Below are 9,649 nucleotides of genomic sequence, written 5' to 3' on the forward strand. Positions count from 1 at the left end.
GCACAACTATCCTAAATACAATTGTGTGTTAAAAACAGTTTTGATGGCCACAATTAAAAAGAGATACTATTTGTATTTGTCAACTGGTAATTAAAGCACGTTTCCCGTTCACCGTTCCAGTGCATAGGAAACAGTAGGGAGGCTATCAGCGTGTCACCCACCACTTTACAATGAGCTGGAGGCAGCATGCATTTTGAAAACATATCCTTCGTTGTTTGAAACCTGAAAGTTTTACTTCATATTATGAGGCATGTCTTACCTTGCTTCAAAGTAGTCAAAATCCCACCGTACAAAAGCGGAAGCAGTTGTTTATTTTATAAAGACTTCCATATTGCCCTTTATCAACAAGCGAAACGTTCTGATCTGTTGCATCAGCCTCATTGCTTTTTGAAGTCGTCTTCAAAGTGTGCATCAGAATTCAGTAAGAAGGATGAGCGTCATTGCATCCTCGAGTTTCATCAAATCAAATGTATTTATATAACTTACATCAGCTGATATCTCAAAGTGCTGTACAGAAACCCAGCCTAAAACACCAAGCAATGCAGGTGTAGAAGAGGTTCATGCTCTGTTAGGATGAATAACCATAATCTGAATGTGATTTGTGTCATTCTGAGCACCGTGGGTAGACACCCGGATCAGGGTACAATGCAGATGGGCCCGGTGCATTTCTCAAATGTCCGGTCAATTAAAAATGCTGCCGGTCAAAAGCCCGGCATCACATTTTACTAATGGACACACACACACACACACACACACACACGATAATCCGAGGTGTTAAGAGAAATAGCAGCGGTAAGAACAGATCAAGGATCAGTCCACCCTGACCTCAACACAGGTCACCACTGACCTTAGAACTGTTCTTAAGGAACAACAACATCATGCTACGCTTCTGAGCTGACCTAAGGCACATAGGAATGAGGAAACAAAGTGCGTGCGTGTGTGTGTGTGTAGAAACTAAGACAGGCTATAGCTGTGGAAGATTCTGATGTGTTGACATCATATACGTTATGTAGCCATTAACCAATCCAGAGTCACCAAACTCGTTTCACCTCCCTGTGACCCCTGTACTATTGACACGATGTGTCACTCTACCTATGCTGCTGTGTTTCATGTGGTGTCTCCATTTAGCATCCCAAATACACCCTATTCCCTATTTAGTGCCCTATTGCTATGGAGCGATTTCAGTGCCAAAAGAAACTGTATTTGAATTCAACACATCTGAATTTGCATTTAGATATTGTAGTTGAATTCGATATTATTTAATTTGTAATGCTCAAATTGAATCATTGAATTAATACATTTAACTCGTATTTAATGATTTGAAACTGGAATTAATGAATATTGCATTCAATTAAAAATTATATTTCTATGTATTTGAATATTCAAACGCAATATGTATATATTCAGTTTCAATATGGTAGATATTGCATTGGTTGTCTGTATCAAGTCTACAAACTATAAATTCAGTGTTACCCATTCAACTTAGACACATTCAGATTCCGTTTTCAAATTCTGTTCAGAGACAACATCCTGATACTTTGCCAGCCAGGAAAGGTAGAGGAGAACAGATAGAATCAAACGCTCTCTGTGGTAAACAGAAGGTAGTGGTACGGACAGAGGGGTTTGTTTGGTCTGGCTGTTTTCTGAAGCCAATGTGGCATGTTGAACGCATGTTCTTCCTATGAATTTCACTCTAGAGTTTGAATGATTTGGGCTATAAGCTATTATGACCCCATTCCCGAAAGCTACGACTCCCTGGAACATGGACGCGTCTTCTGTTCCCTTCTGTGGTGATCACAGGCCGCGCAGGATACGTTAGCAGGGCGTGTGGGCCCCATAAGAATATAATTGAATAGCCTTGTCATGGTTCTTCTAAGGATAGCTTTTCCACTTCCTATTCTTGTGACTGACTGGGTGCGAACCGGATCTACTGCATATCACAAGACTGTGTTATCCCACTTAGCTAAAGCCCATAGGGATGTGTTCAATTCGTGAATTCAAATATATTCTATTCAAATGCAAATAACTGATAGAAATTCAAAATGATGGAATTCAAATGAAACTTCTGTTGGCACTGAAATCTCTCCATATATGGACCCTGGTCAAAAGTAATGCACTATATAGGGAATAGGGTGCCATTGCTATAGTAGCCTGGATATTAAAACAATGCATGTATTTTGTCTAGCTGCCTACTAGGCTTCATGGGGTAACTACCTGCCTGTACTGTAGCCTACTAATGTTATACAGTACCATAGATTAGTGGATCTCAAAAGATCTCCTCAGGGACCCCCAAGCACCTTCCAAGTATTTCATCTATTTCAGAGCTAGCATACCTGATTCAACTGATCAACTAATCATCATACCCTCGACTAGGTGAATCAGGTGAGCTAGTTCAAGGCTACAACAGAAGTGTGAAACGTCTGAGGTTCCCCGGGGAGAGGTTTGAGAACCAATGCCCTAGATAGATAGAGATAGAGATAGAGATATATATATATATAAAAAAGTGCAGTGTGGTTCCTGCCTAATACTAATCCTAATCCGAACTGTAAACTGCTCTGGATATGAGCTCACACTAAATTACTCAAATGTCCAATTGAATGCCTACGCTGCAATGCATACCTGCCTACAGCCTACCATAGTAGTCTGAATATAAAAACAACAATCTATCAATCATTTGTTGAGTGTTGATATAACTTAGACCGAGTCCAAAGGCCACTGGTGCCAGCCAACCAGGTCATAAGCACAGCCTTACTGAGACATTCCAGCCTGGACACTGGGACACTAGCACCCTATTACCTATACATTCGAACCAGGGCCCATAGGGAATAGGGTGCCATTTGGGATGCACTCGGAGGCTCCCATAGGGACAGCTCTAGGATCAGTTCAGCATCTAACTAGAAACCCAAACCATGTAGACGTTTCCCCTCAGGGACACACCTAGGATCAGTTTACATGTCCCCTAAATGCCGATCTTGGGTCAGTTTTGCACCCCCCTCTAGCTGACCTAAGATCGATACCCAGGGGAAAACTTCACCCCAAAGCTCTAACGAGGGTCGATGACAGAGGGGAAACTTAAAACTGATCTTAGATCAGTGTCAATGGGACAATTTATCGAATTCCTGAAACAACGTTCCGGGTAGACATAGCCAATTAGGGACAGATATAGGATCAGTTTACCTTCCCCCCTAACCTTCAACATGAAGAGGAGGGAACTAATAACTGACAATAGATCAGTCTCTAGAGAGGCTACTTAAACCTATATCTGTAAAACAATAGCAGTACATGAAAGGACCAGAAGGACTCTAATGACCCAGTCAAATGTGACCCGTTTCAGGAAAGCTAGCCGCATGTCACATGACACTATTTCACAGGAGAGGCATTTGAAGGTCTTTTTTTTAAACATATTGATCAAAATGTGTTTTTTGGCAGAAATGCCTTCTGGAACATGTGAACTTTCATGTGCCTTAATAACAAACGTGTATTCCATTGGTAAATACGAGTAAAATTGTTAAATTATGAGCCTAAGATAAAACGTTACCTATCGAGAACTACAAAAGTTTTGCTACTTTTCTCAACAAAATTGATTCACTGAATTTAGCAGGCGGTATCGACAGATCAGTTTGAAAAAGTTGCGGTGAGATACTTTCTGCACACGCCACGGTCAGTGTGAACCGAGTGACTTGACACAACGCTGGCCAAACAAGATGCAACTACAAACAAAACGGTGTTAAAAGTTTCCAGTCTGCCGTGAAGCATTCATCCATGTACATGGTTAAGAGTCTAGCTACATTTTCAGATATTATACGTTTCTAATTTAGTCAGAAAGTAATTTTCATTGCAAGTTAAAGCGTAATATTAGCTACCTAGCAAACGTCAGCTTGCTGGCTCGCTAGCTAATGTTACGTGTATGATCTGTGTAGTAATATTACCAGAATCAGAAATCCATTTGCATTGCTAGTTATAGCCTAATGTTAGCTAGGTAGCTAACATTGAACCTAGTTGGTTAGCTTTAGCTACCTGCAGATTCATACTACTCATACTATGACAATCAGTTTGTGTTCATTGTTTAGGTAGCTAGCTTCACGTCTAAACAAAAGTTAGCCAGGTGTGTCTGGGGGTGATTACGGCCATCTATTGTATTTCATGGATATGTGTACATGTCTAGACAATAGTGACTCATCTACGTAGCTAGATGTGGCTGGGGGTGGTTATTGCATTTCTTTCACATGACTCATCAATTTAGACAAGTGTGTCTGGGTAATAATTATAAAATATATTTTTATTGTTTTTGATATTGCTACTATGCAAGTAACCATTTCACTGTACCATTTACACCTTCTGCATCCTGTGCAACTTAGATTTGATACAGAGTGTGTTTACCAGAAGGTGAGAAGGTGATGCGAAGAACAACCTGATCTGCACTAAAGTCTGATTAGGATATAGGACTAGATAAAGTGTATTTTTATCTGGAGTTTTTCCTTATTGTAGGCTACTACTTTTACCACTTTTAGTCTTGCAATCTGTGGTTGTTTACTACACTACTCACTCTGTTTAGCACATGGCCTCACATGTGAATCGTTAAAGAGATGGGTGGGGCTAAGTCTTAACTTATTATGGATGGGGGGCAGTATTGAGTAGCTTGGATGAATAAGGTGCCCAGAGTAAACTCCCTGCTACTCAGGCCCATAAGCTAAGATATGCATGTTATTAGTAGCTTTGGATAGAAAACACTGAAGTTTCTAAAACTTTTTGAATGATGTCTGTGAGCATAACATAACTTATATGGCAGGCAAAAGCCTGAGAAAAAATCCAACCAGGAAGTGGGAAATCTGAGGTTTGTAGGTTTTCCAAGATACAGTGTACATTTGGTCCGATTGCACTTCCTAAGGCTTCCACTAGATGTCAACAGTCTTTAGAACCTTGTTTCAGGCTTCTACTGTGAAGGGGGATCGAATAAGAGCTGTTTGACTAAGAGGTCTGGCAGAATGCCTTGAGCTAAATCATGCGTGCAGCCGTGAGAGCGAGCTGCGTTCCTTTTCTTTTCTAAAGACAGAGGAATTGTCCGGTTGAAACATTATTTAAGACTTATGTTAAAAACATCCTAAAGATTGATTCTATACATCGTTTGACATGTTTCTACGAATTGTAATATAACTGTTTTGACTTTTTGTCTGGACTAAGTGCCTGCGCCTCGTGAATTTGGATTTGTGAACTAAATGCGTGAACAAAAATGAGGTATTTGGACATAAATGGACTTTATCGAACAAAACAAACATTTATTGTGGAACTGGGATTCCTGGGAGTGCATTCTGATGAAGATCATCAAAGGTAAGTGAATATTTATAATGCTATTTCTGACTTCTGTTGACTCCACAACATGGAGGGTATCTGTATGGCTTGTTTTGGTGCCTGAGCACTGTACTCAGATTATTGCATGGTGTGCTTTTTCCGTAAATATTTTTTTACATCTGTCACAGCGGTTACATTAAGGAGAGGTATATCTTTAATTCCATGTATAACACTTGTATTTTCATCAACATTTATGATGAGTATTTCTGTAAATTGATGTGGCTCTCTGCAAAATCACCGGATGTTTTGGAAGCAAAACATTACTGCACGTAACGCGCCAATGTAAACTGAGATTTCTGGATATAAATATGAACTTTATCGAACAAAACATGCATGTATTGTGTAACATGAAGTCCTATTAGTGTCATCTGATGAAGATCAAAGGTTAGTGATTAATTTGATCTCTATTTCTGCTTTTTGTGACTCCTCTCTTTGGCTGGAAAAATGGCTGTGTTTTTCTGTGACTAGGTGCTGACCTAAAATAATTGCATGGTATGCTTTCGTCGTAAAGCCTTTTTGAAATCGGACACTGTGGTGGGATTAACAACAGGTTTATCTTTAAAATGGTGTTATAATACTTGTATGTTTGAGGAATTTTAATTATGAGATTTCTGTTGTTTGAATTTGGCGCCCTGAACTTTCACTGGGTGTTGTCAAATCGATCCCATTAACGGGATTTCAGCCGTAATAAGTTTTAAGAGGATTTGAACAATGCTGAATGGGTGTAGACAAAGAAAACCTCTCCAGTAGGTGTACCAAAATATTCAAGAGCCATTTTCTCAAAAACGGGTCTAGAAGTTCATCAACTTCCATTGTTCCTCAATGGCAGTGTATGATACACCATTTTCTAACTCTGAGTCTCTACTTGTATCCAATGTAAAAAAAATAAAAATAAACACATTTCAAATTTTGCTACATAAGACCGAATCCAGGTAGTAGGTCACAAATGAGGACAACACCAGGGCCTGTATTCATAAAGCATCTCAGAGTTGGAGTGCTGATTTAGGATCAGTTTAGGCTTTGAGACCATATTGAATAAGATACCCCAGTAGGCTACTACAAATAAATCACACTGTATAGAGATCAGGAAAGGTTATAACCAAGGTTCCCATCTCCTTGAAGCTATTAGAAGGTCATGGGCCCTACTGGCCCTAGTCAAAAGATGTGCACTACATAGGGAATAGGATTCCATGTGGGACGCAAGCCCAATAGGACAAGATCAGTAGGCTATATGCTACAAAATAACACCACAGCTTACTTAGGGCAGTGGTTTTCAAACCAATCTTTTGGAACCCCAGACATTTCACAATGTTGTTGTAGCCCTGAACTAGCTCACATAATTCCCCTAATTAAGGACTTGATTATTAGTTGATAAGTTATTATCAAGGTTCCCAGACATCCCCTTGAAGTTATCAATAGGTTATGAATTAGGCCTAATATATACTCTATATACCTGTATATGAGACAATTATCCAACATAAACAACATATCATATTGTGTGCGTGGCTCCAGACCGGATTCCAGTCTCCGTTCAGGAAATACCCGATCCCTGATGTTGGTGAATGGTGGACTAGTCTACACCCGACCTTGGCCGACCCTGAACAGAATATAGGCTACACCATATCACTAGAGCAACAACATATACGACCTCTGTGTGATTTTACACATATTTAATGTCTCGGAGGCCTGGAGAATAATATAGGTCAAAAGGCAGTGTGACATATTGGACATAGCCACATAGCCTATACGCTATAGGCCTACAATAATTTGACCATACACATAGCCTATGCACTTCAGACAAAATCTCTATAAAGCCTACCATTAGTAGTCCTACTAATAACGCAATACTGTTTACATGCCACTCTTAGGTTGCATAACACGTTATATAGACTAAACAAAAAGTGTGAATAATAAGTAGGTTAGACATTTACACATTTAATAAAAGTGTCAAAAAAGTGCACCTGCTAGTCGGGACAGAGAGAGAGACGAGCAGTCCAGACAGCTCGTGATGTCAGCGTGGAACCGATCGACTCGCGTGCACCGAGTAGCCTACACAGCCACGAGAGAAGACCGGAGGCCAGCCCGATCAGTGAGACTGTCTGTGGAAAGCCAATTTGCCAAATTGGGTCCGACGCACGCACTGTCTATTCGTCTGGGGAAATACTTTAATGTATAATGTTATTTTCCCATCTTAACGAATATTACTGGAATACTTTTGGTGAAACGGTGGTTTATTTCAGGACTAACTGGTGCCCAGCTTTCGTCCCCTCTCTTTCTCTTCCCGTGTTTATTTACTCCTGAATGAAAGATAAACAAACTAACCTATTTCGTTCTCATCCGCGCTTGTTTGCGTGCCCATCCGACGATCCCTTAATTAAGCTGTTTCCTCATCACCTCACCCTAACGATAAACCCCATCATAATAACACACAACATGTGAACTTGGGGCAGCGTCTTGGTCTCACAGTGGTCTGGTCTGGTCTGACTGCACCACTGGACGATCACTGCACAACAACAAAGATAAAGAACCGTCTAGAGAGAGAGGAGGGTGCTATGGCAGACAGCAGGGTCCCGCATGGCATGAGACCGAGCGAGGGAGAACACACGACCCTCAAAACCCGATGGCTGCGCTCAAGCAAGGCATCTCACATCGCAAATAATGTTTTAATTTGTTTAAAATTGTAATAACATCTCTAAAATACCGGGCCAATATGATAAAACTCGATTTGACAGACAATGATAATCCCAAAATTCTCGCGCACCGCACACCACCCCCCAAAAATAAATTTGGGGCGCAGCTGGCACCATGCAACGCCGGATGTCCATTATTAATTTTTAATACCGCACGAAACGCCAGATTTAGAAAGCGTGTGGAGTGGCTTCGCACGCCACAATGGAGCCTACATTACAGTCTACATTCTTTATAGTCATGACCTAAAAAAAAACGAATAGGTTGCGAGTAAAATATTTCGATATAAAATAAGTTACCTCGTTTCCCCTTTTGTCATTTCTTACACCTGACTGTGTAGGCTACAGTAGCCTAACCGACGCGAATGTGACCGACAGTGACAGTAGCCTAACCGATTCGAATGTGTACAGTAACAGCCAGTGACAATAGCCTACGGCCAAAGTTGAAAGCGTTTTCAGGAGATCGAAAAGCATGCACCGCTCTCAATATGTAGTTGAACCCTCCTCCCTAAATATACTTTGTATCGGTTCTACTAAAAATCATTTAACAAAATAATAGCGCAAATACTTAGCCGAAATACGAGGTAAATCCAAGAGGGGATAACTACCAACTTCAGTAAATTACAAAGCTTAAGTGACTAGCTACATAGCTATACCTTATTAGGTTTCGTCCGTGTCCCCTTGAAAGAATCCTCTTCAGACAAGTAGGCTACAAGGTTACTAACCCACACCAGTGTAAAATGTCTGCCTTAACCACTCCAAAGATTATTACGCACATACAAGTGTGATAACACGGCGAAAGTGATAATACCCAAAACACATCATTTATCCTGACATAAAGGAAGTTAGTTTTAAACAGCTGGTGTCGAGCTAGTCCATAGTTGATCAAACGGGGACATCAAGGCTGTACAGGATAATGTCTGATCCAAAACAGAGCAGATTTCGAAATGAGACCAGACACAATTAATACATTTTGAATGATTAACTCCATAATGCCTAGATAAACCTAATCCTATTTTATAGAAGCTCGTAAATAACTTACACATCTCCACGGAGCGGTCTAACCCCCTTACGCATCACATGGTGTCGCCCGTATGACTCACAATTAAAAAAGAGCGAACTGGTAGCCTAGTCTACTTTCAATTTTTCGGCGGAATGATAATACTTTAGTTTCTCATCCGCTTTTTGGAGGGGAGGGGAGGGCGTGAACATTGTTCCGAGGATGTTATATGTTTTGTTATTGTGCTTACATGTTAATGGTAGGATGGAATACACACTCGGTTAAATTTGACACGGCCTCCTCTTAAAAGCGAAAGGACCGAGACACGCGCGCTCGGCTCGCAGAGCAACGGAGGAAAACTCCTGATGCAAAATGGAAACTGTGTCAACTGGTAAACACAGGCTCTCGGTGCACGAGGGCATACAAGTTCATGGCAGCGCTCAATTCTAGTGGTCGAGTTCGTTTTGCAAGGCCCGGTGCCCCGGTTTGCAGGATTTTGCTTATTTTAGATCACTCTCTTGGGCCTTAAGTGACGTCTTCATTCAACCGGGGCAACGGACCATGCAAAACGAACTCGCCTAGTGAAAACGGATATGGCTGGCGTAACGTCAGA

At 40.9% G+C, this 9,649-nt stretch overlaps 1 protein-coding gene across 4 annotated transcripts in view; it reads right to left on the bottom strand.

Annotated features, from left to right (window-relative positions):
• Nucleotides 1-9,227, bottom strand: part of LOC139424368 (CREB3 regulatory factor-like) — a 31,223-nt gene extending 21,996 nt beyond the window's left edge. Inside the window, exon 1 of one of the 4 annotated variants that reach the window (XM_071176118.1) lies at nucleotides 7,672-7,861. The gene's annotated coding sequence lies outside the window, so the exon portion shown is untranslated. Of the gene's footprint in view, nucleotides 1-7,310; nucleotides 7,377-7,671; nucleotides 7,862-8,692; nucleotides 8,899-9,078 lie in introns of those variants that run through there. The other 3 variants (XM_071176120.1, XM_071176117.1, XM_071176119.1) reach the window with 3 other exon arrangements.
• Nucleotides 9,228-9,649: the final 422 nt, after the last annotated feature.

The sequence above is a fragment of the Oncorhynchus clarkii genome, chromosome 13 (genome assembly GCF_045791955.1).
Source record: "Oncorhynchus clarkii lewisi isolate Uvic-CL-2024 chromosome 13, UVic_Ocla_1.0, whole genome shotgun sequence".
NCBI lineage: Eukaryota > Metazoa > Chordata > Actinopteri > Salmoniformes > Salmonidae > Oncorhynchus > Oncorhynchus clarkii.